Source organism: Toxorhynchites rutilus, chromosome 2 (assembly GCF_029784135.1).
Source record: "Toxorhynchites rutilus septentrionalis strain SRP chromosome 2, ASM2978413v1, whole genome shotgun sequence".
In the NCBI taxonomy this organism is placed as follows: Eukaryota; Metazoa; Arthropoda; class Insecta; order Diptera; family Culicidae; genus Toxorhynchites; species Toxorhynchites rutilus.
This window is the reverse complement of record NC_073745.1, coordinates 8,334,699-8,353,558: the sequence shown is the minus strand read 5'-3', so window position 1 is coordinate 8,353,558 and position 18,860 is coordinate 8,334,699. Positions and strand designations below refer to the sequence as shown.

The 18,860-nt window shown below is 37.6% G+C and overlaps 1 protein-coding gene across 1 annotated transcript in view; it reads left to right on the top strand.

Annotated features, from left to right (window-relative positions):
- The window catches only part of LOC129765525 (uncharacterized), a 78,479-nt gene that overhangs the window by 25,338 nt on the left and 34,281 nt on the right, over positions 1-18,860 (top strand). The gene's annotated exons all lie outside the window — the stretch shown is intronic.

Genomic DNA, 18,860 nt, shown 5'->3' with positions numbered 1-18,860 from the left:
TGGGCACCCTACACGATCAAAATTATTGACAAAATGAGTCTTCAATATCGTGACAAGCTTTCGACATCCGATCTAACCTAAATCAATATTTTGCCTCCTTACACGGTCAATATCGTCATCAACCCGAGACAACGAAAGTAACCGCGATGACTACTGGTGACATTCGAGTTTGGGATTCAAACTGTTCTCAAATTCTCAAAAGCAATTTTAAATTGGTAAAATTTGAATGAAAATTTCAATTTGGCATTATTTAATTACTTGAAGCACGTAGTCCTGACCCTAACTTAACCTATATCTTTTAAATGGTAAACAGGTAGAAGCTCTTTACACTGACTTCAGTAAAGCATTTGACCGCATTGACATTCCATTACTACTCTTCAAATTGCAGAAAATTGGAATGGAACAAGGACTCTTAAGTTCTAAGCAATTCTTATCTAACAAATCGTGAACAAATTGTTCATTTTCAAAAATCTCTCTCAAATCCAGTAAAAGTCACTTCGGGAGTCCCACAAGACTCTCCTCTTCTTTTCATTCTGTACTTTAATGACATCTCCTTCGTTCTCAAGCGTATAAATGTAGGGTAACACGGGGTGAGTTGGACCACCCCTTTATCTCAAAAACTACGGCTCAACTTGGATTTTTTGTGATGTAATTTTCTTTTATTATTGAACCGTATGTAACTAACGTAAAAAACTTTGGTAAAATTCGACAGGTGGAAAGAAACAGTAGCATGAACACAACAAGCACTTTGATGGTAAAAAAATGAGAGTTTTCCGATCGTGGTTTTAAGGTTTTTCCCGCTGATTGAACAAATTTTTCGTGTATTGTGCAGTAAAGTTCTGTTCGTCTACAGAAGAGAAACAATTTGACGCAGCGAAACTGTAAGTTTGATAACAATAAATGAAATTAATTGCATTTTGATTTTTGCATGTTGTGGACATGGACACGTTTCTATGGGGTGAATTGGTCCTACAGGTTTGAGGCTTCTCTTTGATCTAATTGATTCCAGATGTCAGGGAATTACAAAAAGAGGATGGGCAAACAACGTTGGAAGAAGGAGGAGCTTGAAAGAGCAACTCAGGCCATCAAGAACGGATTTTCTTTGAGCAACAACGAAAGTGTTTGAATGATTCATGCAGAATTCGAGATGGTGTCAATCCAATTTTTCTGGTCTGGAGTCTGACCAAGAAACATGGTATCAATCCCAAAACACTGTTACTGATTGTAACATTATCCCAAAATATTTTACATAAACATAAGCATGTTTTTTTCGATGAAACACACGCTGGACCAAATCACCCCGTACCAAATTTTAATGTCCAAAAATCATCCCTTTTATTTTATGATATATTTGGTAGTTTAAAGCTTGATATAATGATTAAACATTAATGATTGAAAGAAAAGAAGTGTAGCTCAGTATACAATGTGACATTTTTTATTTAGACCGTATTGGAATTATTAGGCTATTTGCTTAGGTGGTCCAAATTCCCCCCTTTTCCCCTACTTGTGTTGGCAGACGACATGAAGCTTTTCGCGGAAATTGGTAATGAAAACGACATCGAAGCATTCCATAACGAAATACATGTATTCCAGACTTAGTGTATTAAAAATCTACTAAAACTGAATGTAAAAAAATGCAACTCCATTACATTTAGCAGAAAAAAATCATGTACCAAATATTGTAATACGTCTTGGAAATCAAAATGTAGAGAAACGTGAAATAGCTAGAGATCTAGGCGTCGTCCTGGACTGTACACTCACATTCATAGAAAACTACAACTCTGTAATCAATAAAGCAAATAGTGTGTTAAGCTTTGTCAAACTCTTATCGCATAACTTCCAGGACCCATACACAATAAAGCTTTTGTATATCATCTAAATATGTAAGACCTATTCTGAAATACTGTCACATCGTTTGGAACCCGTATATGGTCGCAAAGCATTGAGTCAGCCCAGAAACTGTTTCTCTTATTTGCACTCCGTAAGTTGAACTGGACCTCATTTCCACTTCCTTTATATGAAGCACGCTGCATGCTCATAAACATCCTAGCACTATAAGAACGCCGTAAATTTGCAATGCTTTCTTTTGTTAATGATCTAATTTAGCAACGAGTACAATCAGCTGAATTACTAGAAACATTAAATTTCTATGTACCTGGGCTTTCAACTAACACGCAATTTGTTTCTAATCAAAACTTCCAGAACAAATTATGCAAACAACTCTCCTATCAATCGCTTGCTGCGTATATACAATCAGCACTGCAAATTAATTGACACAACAATGAATAAAAAACAGCTAAAAACAAACATGAACCGTAGGAATGATATTTAACTTAAGAAAACATTGTAACACTAAAATATAAGTATGTAGTCTACATTTGTTTGACGAAAATGAATAAATAAGTAAATTTTTCGTTATTCCTACTAAAACTTATTATTATAATATAACATCCATTTAAGACACAATTTTCGTATAGGATTTACTCACCACTTACTGAAAAAAGGTGATTTGCATTCACATAGAATACTAATTAGATTCCCCAATCTAATTTTCTTTCATATTTTTCAATTTAAAATTTGTTTTTCCTTCTCAAAAACACATCATAATACTCGCTTCACAAATACAGGCTGTTTCTTTCAGTATCTGAGAGGCCAGTTTTTTTAGTTTGCAAAAATATATGCAAGTCATATTATCCGCAAGCAAATATTGTTATTCTATAAATAAGACTATGTATATTTTATGGCCTATATTCACCATATACAGTAGAACTCCTATTATCCGCGAGCGGGTGATGCTCTTTTGTTTGGGTCATGGCTTTTATATTAAAGGGTGTGTCACATCAAATTGCATCACGGAAAAAACGCTGTAGAAATTCGCCCAGTAGACCGATCCTTTTGAAAATTTTAGACAGTAAAATAAAAACTATTAAACAACTTCTGGCATTTTCTTTTTATTCATACTTCGAGCCCAAGCCCGTATGCTCGCACCTTCCTCTTTCTCCCGTCCATAAGGTTCTGTACAACGTCAGGTTGTAGTTTTTGACGTGGGACTACGTCTAACCGGAATATATGGAGGGTAAAATGAAAACCTAAACACAGAACATGCAGGAAAAAATGAAAGATTTCGAATGCTTATAGCTCGAACATTGCGTACTGGATAGGAGAGATGTTTGCATCACTTGATAGGGAATATTTCTACGCATCTATCGCAACTAACAAAATGTTGTTTTTGACGTGGGACTACGTCTAACCGGAGTATATGGGGGGTAAAATGAAAACCTAAACACAGAACAGGCAGGAAAAAGTGAAAGATTCCGAATGCCTGTAACTCGAACATTTCTTACAGCATCGGAAAGATGTTTACATCAATTGATAGGGAGTATATCTACGCTTCTATCGCAATTAATAAAATGTTATTCTTCATTAGATAAACAATTGAATAACTGTAAAATGTTAAGCGTTATCTAAACGCCCTAACTGCCTCATTTTGATTGGCCCGGTCTACGGTTTCCCTAACACAGCCATCAAAACCAAGCAGCCTTGAGGAAATCGGCATTGCAAATACATGAAAGTCGGGGGTATTTTTGTTCCGACTGAATTGTGTTTCCCTAACACAGACTTTAAATCCAAGGAGCGTGGGGAAATTGGCATTCCAAATACATGTAAGTCGGGGGCATTTTTGTTCCGACTGAAATGTGTGTAAAGAAGTTGCTCATATGAATCCACTGGACTGGAGACACCTCTAGAGAAAAGACGATTCGGATAACGATATGATAAATTCGGTGGTTTACAATAGAATGACTGTTTTATATTTCGGTTAAAGTTTTTGAACCTAATAAGTTCATTTTGTGTAGTATAAGTGTTATACGGTTCACTGGGTTCAACTCGTTTTATAGAAAGTTCATTACATGTGTTTCCCTAACACAGACTTCAAATCCAAGGAGCGTGGGCAATTCGGCATTGCAAATACATGAAAGTCGGGAGAATTTTTGTTTCGACTGAAATGTGTTTCCCCAACACAGACCTCAGAACCAAGATGTCTGAGGAAATTGGCATTGCAAATACATGCAAGTCAATGGCATTTTTGTTTCGACTGAAATGTGTTTGCCTAACACAGATTTCAAAACAAAGATGTCTGGGAAGATCGGCTCTGCAAATAAATAAATAGAGACGAATGAACTCTCAGAGTTTAAAGTCTCTCTAATTCAATACCTTCCTTCCTTCTGCAAATAAATGCAAACTTCGAGTACTTTTGTACTTGGTAGCCTTTGTACAAACTAGAATATGTTTCATTAACACGGTCTCCTAAACTTAGGAACCTGGGAAAATCGGCAAACACTAGAGACGAATGAACTTTCAAATTTCAATCCTTCATAGTATAAAAAGCAGAAGTTAAAGTTTTTGATTCATACAAGCCGGGGGTACTTCTGCACCCGCATTTCTTTTAATTCTTCCGTTTTATATTTTGTCCTAGGCATCATACCAAACGTAAAAGGACTGTCATAGAATTTACTTGTAACGAAGAACGCAATCTATCACAATGCATGAATTAACCTTACATGGCATTATACAATCTTTTTACTCACAAAGCAAATATATTGAATTCGGAAATTGTTTCATTCCATCAAAAATTTAATTAACACAAACAAAGGATTACTAAGCTAAGGTAGTCCCACGTCAATCTTGCGGTAATATCATAGATATAACCCACCCATTTTTTCATTAGATACACAATTGAATAACTGTAAAATATTAGGCGTTATCTAAACGCCCTAACTGCATCGTTTTGATTGGCCCGATTTATGGTTTCCCTAACACAGCCATCAAAACCAAGCAGCCTTGGGGAAATCGGCATTGCAAATACTTGAAAGTAGGGGGACTTTTGTTCTCATCGAAAAATGTTCCCTAACACAGACTTTAAAACCAAGCAGTGAAATCGGCATTGCAAACACACGAAAGAGCCTAGAGGCGAGTGAACTGAAAAGTTTAAACCCTCTTGAAGCCAAAAAGAAGAAAAAGATCACACGAAAGTAGGGGGAGCTTTTGTTCCTACCGAAATGTGTTCCCTAATAGAGATTTCTAAACCAAGGAGAAATCGGTACTTCAAATTCATGCAAGTCGGGGGTATTTTTGTTCCGACTGGAATGTGTTTCCCTAACACAGACTTCAAATCCATGAAGCGTGGGGAAATCGGCATTGCGAATTCATACAAATCGGGGGTATTTTTGTTCCGATTGAAATGTGTTTCCCTAACACAGACTTCAAAACCGAGGTTTCTGGGGAAATCGGCTCTGCAAATAAATGCAAACTGCGAGTACTTTTGTCCTCGCTTGCCTTTGTGGAATATGTCTGTCCTAACATGATCTTCTAAACTTAGGAACCTGGGAAAATCGTGCAGCCACTAGAAGCGAATGAACTTCCCAGTTTCAAGCAAATTCGAGATTCGAGAAGTATGTACACTTTTGGGATGTAAACTTCAGAGGGAAATGTAAAATAAAATAATCGTTTGATAATTTTTTTTGTCTTTATTGACAAAAAACTTAGGCTGAAACTTAGGCTGGTTCATCAAACGTTTGATAATTCTTCCGTACATATATTTTGTTCTAGTCATCATACCAAACGTAAAAGGTCCGTCATTAAATTTACTTGTAACGAAGAACAATCAATCACAATAAATGAATTGACTTTACACGGCATTTGTTCTTTTTTTTTCACTCACAGAGCAAATATATTGAACTCAATTGAATTTGGAAACTGTTTCATTCAATCAAGAATTTAATCAATACAAACGAATGATTGCTAAGCTAAGGTAGTTCCACGTGAACCTTGCGGTTATATCATAGATATAACCCACTCATTTTTTTTTTGAACAGAAATCCATTTTCTCTTGAAGTCCGCCTCCGATTTGACAACTTTTGGGTTCTTCCGGATGGCCTGCTTCATAATCGTCCAATATTTCTCTATTGGGCGAAGCTCCGGCGCGTTGGGCGGGTTCATTTCCTTTGGCACGAAGGTGACCCCGTTGGCTTCGTACCACTCCAACACGTCCTTTGAATAGTGGCACGAAGCGAGATCCGGCCAGAAGATGGTCGGGCCCTCGTGCTGCTTCAATAGTGGTAGTAAGCGCTTCTGTAGGCACTCCTTAAGGTAAACCTAAGTTCCTAAAAACTAAATTTCTACAGCGTTTTTTCCGTGATGCAAAAGGATGTGACACACCCTTAATTTGGTCACTGGTGTACAAGATCTTATGGATGGATGGTTTAATGATTTCTGTATTGATAGAACACAGTTTTCTTGTTTTAACGTCCTTTTTCGTGTTTGCATCTCATTTTAAGTCCCTTTTTGCACGTTCGTGATTTTCGTTGTTCGCGGTGAATTTTTCCGACTATTCAGCGTATAATCGGGGTTCTACTGTACCTTGGATTCACACATGATGTTTTTTTCCGCCTGTGATTTTCCCAGATCTTTTCATTCTTCCAATTTCATAGCGGAATATGGAGAAACACACAACTTAGACTAAAGTGGCTGCCCCGTTTGCTAGCGCAAAAAAAAACATATGACCAAGTTCAGAACATTAAAAAACTTCTAAAACGTTGTTACGTTTCATCCACTCTCTCAACATCATAGTAGAATTTTAGAAGTTTATAGCATTCAATTGCAATCGCAAAAAAGACTAACAAAAATGAAATGTCCGCAAATCTACAGACACACTTGCAAATCTGGCAACTCAGTCTCGAAGCCTGCGAGGTAAAACGTCAACATCATGCATTTATATGAAATGTCAAGATATTGATGCTCGAAAATCAGAAAATCCGGATTTCTGCGTCGTCGGCTGTGTTCAGCTGTCATTATGCTCTCAAATGTCATCATATTGTCAATAGTATTGACCGTTTAAGGTCCGCGTATTGATTCCGTCTTATCCTTTCAATATGTTCATAATCAAGCAATTGATATATTACCTACTTCGTTATTAATACAAGCCACTCTAACGAAACATTTGTTCCCCTTCGTTGATGGTTGTTCAAAGCTCGCACGTTTCTGGATTTTCGCCTGGATGCTGTCAGCAGATGGCAGCACGATGTTCAGTGAAGCTTTCCAGCAAAGCTCTTTTTCGTTGACACCGTAGTTCATAAAAACTTGTATATTTCATGGCGCGGCATGCAATCCCAGATAGGAATTATTTTGGATTGGATTATGACGCGTATAAGGGTGATGCGTTAAGAGCTTTTTGCACTATGTTTGAAAATAATTATTTTTGTTCTATTTATCTTTGAAAGTGAAAACTTTATACCATACATACAATAACGGTAAATTTTATCAGTTCGTTTTATTTATTCAAAATGTATTTGATTTTGAATAAATAAAGCATCGTTATTAAAACGCTCCAACCTTCCCGCAGAGCTGTAAGTTTGGATTTTTATTCACAATTTGAGAATTGATATATTGAAGTTTAACCGTTTGAGTGCGGAGCAAATTTTGTCATGATATGCCAAAAATGCGGATGAGTTTGGGTATATTTAAAAAAAAATCTAAAGAGCTTAGATAACTGATTAGGTCACAAAAGTTGCGTTAATAAACCTCACATAAAAAGTGAGGTTTCTAAAATTTACTAACATAAACTCCCTTATCTATACATAAATTATTTTTTTCAAAATAACGAAAAATAATATTTAAACAATTTCATTCAAAATTATGGTTTGCTGCACAAAGCGCGCGAAGTCCTCTTTAAAAAATGTCCCCGAAAGGCGAAATCCTATGTTAAGAGGTGCTAAGTCAAAAATAATAACATATAACAAGAAGAGCGCTATCGCGCTCCCCCGTATTCAAACGGTTAAGACACAATATTATAACAAATTTAATTCAAGTAAATTAGTATAGGCTATGTTTTGGTTTTCGCTCGTGTAGATCAGTTTGGTGCCATATATTAATTTTATGGCAGCGTTCAGTCTATTGATTCACTCTTTCTGTATGTTGTTTTTTTGCGCCCCCGTTCGAGCGTTTCAAGACCGAGCAGCTGACATCTGTTTGGATACAAATCTTCCAGGTTCGAAGGATCGCGTCATGGTAGATTCCGCAGGGTCATACATATAAATTTTTTTTGACTCGTTCGATTCTTAGATTCCAGGTTGAATCGTTTGGTATCCATACAATTGACACATTTTCTTGAAATGTTCGTAATTATGAATTCGAGCAAGTCTCTGATGACACTAAAGCAAATTACAAATTAGGTGTAAGTTTAACTATATCATTTACCAGGATTTATTTAGAAGAAGTTAGAAGAAAACATTGAAGTAGCAGTGACGTCTTTTCACTCGATGATCAATTAAATTATAGAGGAGGAGATACCAACAAGACGAAAAAGGAGAAATATAAACACAAAATATCCGATTTGGGTGAATCAGAACATAAAGAATCTAAAAAATAAAAAAACAGAAGGCACATAAAATTTATAAGAAATACAAATCTGACGCTAATCTCGAAAAACATCTGAACATTTGCGAACTGCTCGACTCAGTAAAAACAGAGTCGGACATACGGTCTAATCCGAAAAGTTTCTTTAATTACATAAAAACAAAATTAAAAAGCAATGGTTTTCCATCACGCATGCACCTTGACGATACTGTGAGGCATGACCCAGCAATAATTTACAAAATTTTGACGTAGGACTACGTCTAACCGGAAGATATAGGGGGTGAAATGAAAATCTAGGCACTGAACAAGTAGGAAAAAATGCAAGATTTGGAACGCTTATAACTCGAGCATTTTTCAATAGATCGCAAAGATTTTTGCATCAATTGATAGTAAATGTATCTACGCATCTATCATAACGAATAACATTTCATTTTTCTTGAGATAAATAATTGAATAATTGTGAAATATCAAGCATTGTCCAAATGCACTTTGTGCCCATTTTTGATTGGTCCATTTTGTGCTCCTCAAATCGTACCGACCAAAACGGGCAACCAGAGCAGCAGCGAAATACAACGAGGCACGATTGGAAAGGAAAAAGAAAAAAAAATGAAGAAACATTTTTTGCAGTCTCACACATGCGTAATTCTCGAGCCAGCCAGTCAGCTTAAAAATCCCCGCTCCGCTGCGGTAACGCTCATTCTCATCCAAACCGTACACCACATCGTTTCGCATCGTATCACATCACATCAACAAACCAACACAAGCAGCCATGGTTGATTATGGCAAAGAAGGAAAAGTGAAGGGAAAGGTAAAATCCCGCTCGAACCGTGTTTGTCTAGAGTTCCCCGCAAAGGTAGCTAGGCTGAGAGCGTTAGTGCAGCAGTGCACCAGTCCACCTAGCCGGCGTTATATAGTTTCGGCCGCCGAAGTGATCGAGTTAGCTGGCAAAGCTGCTCGCGACGATAAGAAAACCCGCATTCGGAACAGAACACATTCGGTTCGGTGGACATCAAGACAACAGGCAGTTGCAGCGAGTGGCGAGTGGCAAACGCAATCGCAAAACGGCAGCTGGTAGCAGAAGAAAAAAGTTTGTTCTTTATACAAACTGCTTTGGTGGCAAATCCAGAACAAGGCGGCATCGAGGGCGTTCGAAATGGTTTTTTTCAAAACCACGAGTACAAAGTTTTCTAGATTGGAACCATTCCATAAAACACGGCGCTTATCAGGGCCATTAAACCTTTCAAAAAAGAGTTTACGAAATACAGTTCAATGCATTCTAAAATAATATCCAAAATAATAATAAAACACAAATTGATTTTTTCATAATTTGTTTGCCAAGATCTGATGAGTATGTGAATTTGGCAGTTGTTCTAAGCTTATTGATAGTTGGGGACTTTCCTGATTATTCAATTTTCACCAATTCTTAAATTGTTTCCAGATTGAAAGTACAGTAATTTACAATTAGTTCGACATTTAGCTAATTGGACGGACATGTAATGCGACATATTTAGTTGGACATTTTTGTAAACATAGAGTTCGCGGTCCGAATTATGACCCCACATTGAAAGTCGACACTGTACCACTGTCATCGCAAATGTTCAATTACAGGTTAAAATTACCTCCAATCCGACACTGAATGGTGGTAATGCGACGTGCCATTGAATGTAATGTACTGTACAATATGCCACAAGCTGGATGGGAAGAAATTTTCCAACTGTGAAAGCTGTGGCGAGTGGCAAACGCAATCGCTAAACAGTAAGGTTTAGCCGAAAAAGATGAGAATATCGAGTGATAACAAAACAATAAACTCTTTTTTTTTCCCAAAATATATATTTTATTAAGGCACATGTGGCGTTAGCCTGACGGGGCCGGGAGTCCAATCTTTTGACAATTTTTGTCTTACAACTATGTTAGTAATATGTAACCGATTACTCGCGGTTGACAATAAACTCTTTAGATTGAAGATTTTTGTGATCCTGAAAAGGACCCTTTTTAGCCTGCATGTGAATCCAACGAGCGAACAAATCGTAATGAATGTATTTTTTTGCCATCGCTCCCTTTTAACGCTCATTTGTTCGTCTCATTGGACTCGCCCCTTTGGCTGAGTCTGCCGATTGGTCTCTATCCTGTGAGTGTGTACCGCTAGAGTACAAAACGCGCGGACCCCAAAAAATATTTCATTTTTTTTCAAGCCGTAAATCAGTGTGGTTGTATGGCATTGTTTCACATCACATCACATCAACGGATTGATGCCGGAGCACCAGTATACCTAATAGCGGTTATAGAATTTCGGCCGCCGGAGTGCTCGAGTTGGCTTGCGAAGCTGCTCACGACAATAAGAAAACCAGCCTACAGAACAGAGCACATTCGGTTCGAAGGCAACAACTAGTTTCAGCGAGTGGCAAACGCAATCGCAAAACGGCAGCAGGAAGATGAAGGAAAAAGTTTGTTTATACAGACTGCTTTGGTGGCAAAACCAGCCACCGTAAAACACGGCGCTTTTCAGGGCCATTAAACCTTTCAAAGAAGAGTTATTAAAAGTTTTTCACAATACCAATGCATTCTAAAGTGACATAATATGACATATAATATAAACTGATTTATTTTGGTTATGCTTGTTCTTGAACTTATTGGTGGTTGGGGTCTTTTAAATTGATCATTCAGTTTTCACAAACCCATACATGGTTTCCGAATTAAAACTGGCTTCACATTGTATGCAGGATGGCATTAACGAATTTTCTCGGTAGCAAGAACTGCTTTCTTTGGTTGATAACTGATGTTGAAAATTGACTGACGTTACATCTGCATTGTATAGAAAAATAACTAAGGAGCAACATGATGAGCTATGTATTTCCTGCTGCTCTGTTCTTATTTTAAAGGACTTTAATCCGAAGGTCATCCGTCCCTGTATTTACTGTTGGTTTTTCAGAACGCTTATAGCTTGTTTATTTCTCGACAGATCGTAGAGTTCGTCTCCAAAACCTCAGTTCTTTTTCATTTTTATTTACTTTGTTTGCGGAGACTACAAATCTTACAATTCATTCGTCTCCGAAACCACAGTTTAAGGTACGGTAATGTGCTCAATAGTGAAATATATGATAGTGAATGAGCTGATGACCACCTATGCATTCCCTATCACAGCCATCATTTTGATTGTACGATATGTTCATACGCCGAAAGATGCTCGGCGTCGAACATTTAATAAGTACAAAGCCTTCAGAAAAAAATCAAGAATAAATTTTGTAAAAAAAACGCAAACACACAACACCAAAGGTTCTTTTCAGAACCCCCAACATGTTCATAAAAAGTAAACAGTAAAGTAATCCATTTTTTCAGGTAGATAGGTAGGTATTCACGTAGGAGAAGAAAATAAAACAATATATTTAAAATATATATTTAGCAAAAGCTGTCCCCTTTGTATAGTCCTACGTCACTCCGGTTATGTCCCCGACATTACCCACCCGTCTTTTTTTCAAGAAGTTTATATTGAAACAGCTGAGGAGGACCGAGATCGTGACTTCTTTGCGTTTCCATGTGATGTTGGAGTCATAAAACTAACTAACATTTAAATTTTTGACGCATTAAATAAGTTTGATCTCTCGAATGGACCAGGTACTGACGGAATTCCACCGGTTTTTATAAAAAAAAAATAGCATCTGAATTAATTCATCCACGTTTATGGCTTTTCAATAAGTCATTGGAATCAGGAAGTTCCCAAAAATTTGGAAAACTCTTTTCTTGTACCAATATTCAATTCTGGTAATAGATCCGATGTAAGAAATTATAGTGGAGTAGCAATTATTTCTTGCATACCAAAACACTTTTAAGCCATAATAAACCAAAAACACGGTTTTTTTGAAATTCATTCATTTTGGTCCAAGGAGATTTGTTCTAACTACTTTTTGATTGTGATATCTCGTAAATGACCGCCTCTGGCCTTGACCGCAAAATGTGCCCTTTTTTCGGCATTTTCCATCACTTTGCCCAATGTTTCGGCCGATATGGCAGCAATTTCTTGTCGGATATTGTATTTCAGCGCAGCCAGGGTCCTTGGTTCACCAGTGTATACCTTGGATTTTAAATATCCCCATAAAAAAAAAGTCAGGAGGCGTCAAATCAGGTGATCTCGGTGGCCAGTCATAATCGCCGTTTTTCGATATTAATCTTCCGGGGAACATTTCGCGCAATAATTTGGTCGTGGCAGCCGCTGTATGGCATGTAGCGCCGTCCTGTTGGAACCAGTAATTGTCCAATTCATTTTCACGAACAAATGGCAATAAAAAGATGCCTAACTCTTGCGAACGATGGCGACCTGATGTCATCAATATTCTCGTCGAAACGTCTTGGTCGTTGTCTGGACAGATGACTGACATTACCAACACTACCAAACGATATAAATTTGGCATATAATCGACGTATAGTGTTGTCTCCAGGCGATGTTTTAACTTTATTTTTATTTTTCCACGCACGTTTTGTTAACACAATTGAGAAGTTATTTTGAATGTACAGCTGAACAATTTCAGCGCGTTGTTTAGGTGTGTATTGTTCCATGGTTAAAATTGTACTGAAATGACGCTTCCAACGCGGTATGACATTTGTTAATCTGACATCTCTGTCAAAAGTTATGGGGTTGCCAGATGCTTCCACTTTAAATGGCCCACCCTGTATTACATACGTCAGATCAATTCTCGAATACTGTAGTATTGTATGTAGGTCTGAATAACTTCACACGAAAACAGAATTGAATCTGTACAAAAACAATTTTTATTATTGCAAGAACCTATTAAAAATCATAATTTCTTAACTTTACTATTTTTAAAAAATCCGGAAGCTTAAAAAAATGCTTTAAACGCCGCCATTTCGTCAAAAAATGTTTTTGACTTGTCCGAGGTTCATGCGATAGCGGCAGCTTCACTGATTTAAAATCTGTCCGTTTTTTTAGTCCCAGATTACCAGAAGAGCAGGAATCGTTTACACCATGGCACAAACTTTTTTTTAACCCTTTCACTTCATCCACTTATAACTATTCAAATTATGAATATTATTTTTCCGGTCAAATTTTTGACGTAGAACTACGTCTTTCAGGAAGGGTGCCAAATCAGAAAACAGGTCACGTTTTTGTGAAATAAAGTTAACGTTAATAAATATTTTCACAGCGAACACATTCTGATAGTTTGCACACCAATGGAATCGGAAATTCTCTAAGATTCGTTTGATATACTATATAGTACAATCCACTAATGTATAAACAGTTTAAATTAATGAAAACTGGAAGCATTCTCATTTACCCATACATTCGTTATGCCGATTTGTGTGCATTCCCGTACAGAGCTGTCAATAACGAGCAACTGATACATTCGTTTCTGCCCGTTTTCATCATATTTGGTTTAAATAAGCAATCCACGATTTGAAGCCACACTTAGAGGCGAATGGACTGCAAAGTTTGAAGCCTCTTAAAAACAAAGAATCGAATCGAATTGAAGCCACACCACTTCTCGTTTGGTGGTCATCGAAGCAACATGGTTGCCGCAGAGCGTCGAGCGGGAGAGGATTGTTTTCTTGTCGGGTGAAGGAGGAGTATGGAATAGAGTTTCTTTCCACAAGGGCTAGGGCTTCTCAAGAGTAGAGCGGAAACCAAAAATACAATAGAATGAAAACACAGATGCGAGTGAGCTAGCTTAACACAACGAGCGGATATTATTCATGTCTAATGCTGATTTCACACACATACACACACAGCTCGATACAAAGAGAGGAAGCCCTCTGTATCGAGGTTTGTTACGACAGAGAAAAGCAGCATACGAGAATTTTTCGTGCTAGTGCGGATATGGAAGAGTATCCAGAATTTTGGAATATAGATATACACTGCATTTATTTAAAGAAACGTATATTTCATGAAATTATGCTTTCAAATTCCAGCAGGGTAACCTTACTGTTGCATGTTGTGGGGTTCGATCACATCTCAAGCGGAATATAGGAGCAAAAGGGTTCATAGTTTGTGATCGATATCTGAGTGGGAAGGAGAGAGTCTGATGCGAGTTGAACCAAATAAACGAGAAGTGCTGATAGCATTCGACTTTACTCGACTCATCCGAATCTACTTAAGTAATAAAACATTAAATAGCTAAAAAGATACTACAAAAATTTCTATGCATTCTAAAATAATATCTGAAGTGATAAACAAGTGGATTGAATAATATAATTCCGTAGTTCTACATCCAAAACTGCAGTCGTGTCCTAGATACAACCCATTACAATTTTTTGTTATTGTTATTTTGTTAAGATCGATGAACAAATAATGCTATAATGGATGGTAAGACATTCTTTGTTTATTTTTACGGAGTTCTAAAAAACGTCAGAAATTCGTTTCTCTACACTAGAATACCCCCTTAAGCAGAGTTGATGACTAGCCCTCGAGATTATTGATGCATAGTGTGAGTTGGAAGAAAGCTTTGAGTCCGATACAACACCGAGATCCGTCCTTGATTCTTTCTCCAGAATAGATCAATTCACATACAGAACATATTGACGATTTCTTTTGAGTACACGTTTTCACAATTTATTGCTACGTGTGTTTACATCACGCATGATTCTTAGCTTGAAATGATTGGAAATGGAAAATAATCTTCTCTAATTTGCGAACTGATCACTATCGATAGATGATCGAATGCTATCAAATGAAATGAAAGCATTTAAAGGTAGGAAGGTCATAATGCTTTTGTACTTACATTCCTTCTTACGTGGCCGGGTTTATTATATTATCATTATCATTATATGAGGATAAAATGTTCATTGTTGCTCGAACAAGATACGATTATCTCGTTATTTACCCAATATCTCATTAATCATCTAAATTATTAATAGTGTCACTGATTGGGATAGAGGAAGTTCGTTTAGAAATTGAACGTGCTTGAAGGTGATATAGAGCATAAATTTAGGATCACGAAAAACATGTATCGAATCAGTCTGTCTGTTCGACAATTTTTAATTGGACTATATCATCAAATATATACCAGAAATTTGAATCTGTATTTTTAATATTCCTGTTGAACATTTTTTAAAAGTTAGTACAACTGTGGTCTTAATATAAATTTTGAGCGCAATCCGTATTTAGTTCATTTACAACGTCATTAAGAACAAGTTACCTTTTTTTTTGCTCGGCGATTTGTATGTGGATAATTCTATTGGTCAAAAATTTTGTGTTGCCAACAAATTTTTCTTTGTGTCGATACGATGAAAATATTGCAAAATACATTTGGTGACTCAAGTATGTCGAAAACACGAGTGTATGCATGGTCGAGCAAAACATTAAGACTACTGCTCAAGCAAAAAATTGTAAGGGGTTGTATCTAGAACACGACCGCATATTTTTGACGTTGTACTACGCAATTAAATTATGCAATCCACTCGTTTATCACTTCGAATATTATTTTAGAACGCATCGAAATTTTTGTAATAGATTAGATTCTTCGTTGCAAATAAATTTGATGAATGTCCTTTTACGTTTGATATGATGCCTAGGACTACCAAAATATGTGAACGGAAGAATTGTCAAACGATCATTGTGTTTTACATTTTCCTCTGGAATTATTGCACATCTCATGTTTATGTAGTTCTCGAACCGCAAAAGTTCATTCACCTCTAGTATCTTAAATGACGATTTTCCTAGGCTTCTCAGTTTGAAAGTACGTTTTATGGAAACATATTCCGGTCTGCACAACGACAAGCGGGTACAAAAGTACTCAACACCAAAAAATATTCCCGACTTGCATGTATTTGCAAACGGTAACGGTATTGAATTAAAGAGACTTTAAACTCAGAAGGTTCATTCGTCTCTATATTTGCAAAGCGGATTCCCCCAGGCACATAAATTTTGAAGTCCGTGTTAGGAAAACACAGCTCAGTGGGAACGAAAATACCCCCTACTTGCATGTATATTTGCAAAGCGGATTTCCACCGGGATATCGATTTAGAAGTCTGTGTTGGGGAAACCGTAAATCGGGCCAATCAAAACTAAGCGGTTAGGGCGTTTAAAAAAGGCTTGACATTTAACATAACATTTTAACATAAATAATAAATGTGAAAAATATGTTTTTATTAGTTGTGATAGACGTGTGGAAATTTTACTATCAATTGATGCACACATCTTTCCGATCTGTCAAGAAATGTTCGAGTTACGAGCATTCGAAATACGGGTAGGGTTAGCACACAAACCGACAGAACAAATGTATGGGAAAAAGGAAGTTCTCCCAGTTTTCATGAATTCAAATCGTTTAGAGATTAGCGAATTGTAATGTATAGCATATCAAACAAATCTTAGAGAATTTCCGATTTGATTGGTATGCAAATTATGAGAAATCGCTCACAGTGAAAATAGTTATTGACGTTAGCTTTATTTCATAAAAACGTGACCTGTTTTCTAATTTGGCACCCTTTCTGAAAGACGTAGTTCTACGTCAAAAAAATAAGTTACAAAACTTTGAGAAAAAATAATCCAAATGCTTCAATCTATTTATAATAATGTATTTGCATTTTTCGAAGAAATTCATGACATCTATAGTTAAAACAATAGTCATTCATTGAAAAACGCGTTTTAGGCATACTCAACAACTAAAAAGACGCGACAAAAATTAATACCGGTTTTAAAATTCATGGCAAAAAATAAAAACAAGAGAATTCATACCGTGAAAAGTTTCTAGGGTTAGTACATGGTCCTGTAGCCTTTGTTACGCATCACACCACGCACCCGGTTTGGCATGGATTCCACCAGCTTCTGGCACGAGGTGACCGGGTTCAGATTCGGTGACTGGCCACTCCATGACGTCCACTTTGTTTACCTGGAACCACTTTTTGACGGTGTGTCGAAAAGCCGCAACACGACTAGTGCCAAAAGAGCTCAATTTTCTCCAACAATTTCATCGCAATCAAGTGGCTGAAGACATGCTTGAACGTTCAAATCGCACTTTTAGATATGGTCCCGCGTGACTTTTTCTTTTTTCCGAAACTCAAATTACCGCTTCGTGGGACCCGTTTCGGACAGCATTGAAACATAAAAACGAATTAGCCGCGTAATCTGATGAATTTTTTTCGATGATTGATTGTTCGTTGAAAAAAGTGTATTACTTCAGAAGGTACTTATTTTGATGGCGATAATATAAATTTATACGATAAACAAAGCATTTATTCAAAAACACAAATTCCCGGTATATAAAGGGTGTGTCACATCAAATTGCATCACGGAAAAAACGCTGTAGAAATTTAATTTTTAGAATTATATCTTCTGCTTTCGCTTATAATCAGATAAGAGTGTATAGATCACGTTGGCCATGCTTCACTGTCAATATTTCGTAAATTTGGAAAAATGTCGTCGAACGAAAAAGAGCGTCGTGAATTAATCCTGCGCACTCATTTCGAGAATCCGGAGTTGTCACATCGGGACATCGGTAAGATGCTGGGAATCGTCCAATCCACGGTCAGCAGAGTACTAAAACGATACTTCGAGAACCTAACCATCGACCGGAAGGTGAAGAACGGCAAAAATGGGTGCTCCGTCAGTGAAAAAGATCACAAGCGCGTAGTTAAGCAGTTTAGACGTGATCCGAGAAGATCGGTCCGGGATGTCGCCAATAAGCTGAATTTGTCAAGTTCATTCGTCCAGCGGACCAAGCAGCGGGAGGGCCTGCGTACATACAAGGTTCAGAAGGCTCCTAACCGCGACGAAAGGCAAAACATGGTGGGGAAGACGCGAGCCCGGAAGCTGTACACCGAAATGCTGACGAAGCCGCATTGCCTGGTAATGGACAACGAAACCTACGTCAAAGCGGACTTTCGTCAGCTGCCGGGCCTGTTGTTCTTCTCCGCAGAGGACAAATTCAGCGTTCCGGAGGAGATTCGCAAGCAGAAACTATCTAAGTTTGCCAAAAAGTACATGGTGTGGCAAGCGATTTGCTCTTACGGAAAGCGGAGCGCCCCCTTAGTGATGACCGGCACGGTAAACGGGCAGGTTTACCTTAAGGAGTGCCTACTACCACTATTGAAGCGCTTACTACCACTATTGAAGCAGCACGAGGGCCCGACCATCTTCTGGCCGGATCTCGCTTCGTGCCACTATTCAAAGGACGTGTTGGAGTGGTACGAAGCCAACGGGGTCACCTTCGTGCCAAAGGAAATGAACCAGCCCAACGCGCCGGAGCTTCGCCCAATAGAGAAATATTGGGCGATTATGAAGCAGGCCCTCCGGAAGAACCCAAAAGTTGTCAAATCGGAGGCGGACTTCAAGAGAAAATGGATTTCTGTTCAAAAAAAACTACAACCTGACGTTGTACAGAACCTTATGGACGAGGTAAAGAGGAAGGTGCGAGCATACGGGCTTGGGCTCGAAGTATGAATAAAAAGAAAATGCCAAAAGTTGTTTAATAGTTTTTATTTTACTGTCTAAAATTTTCAAA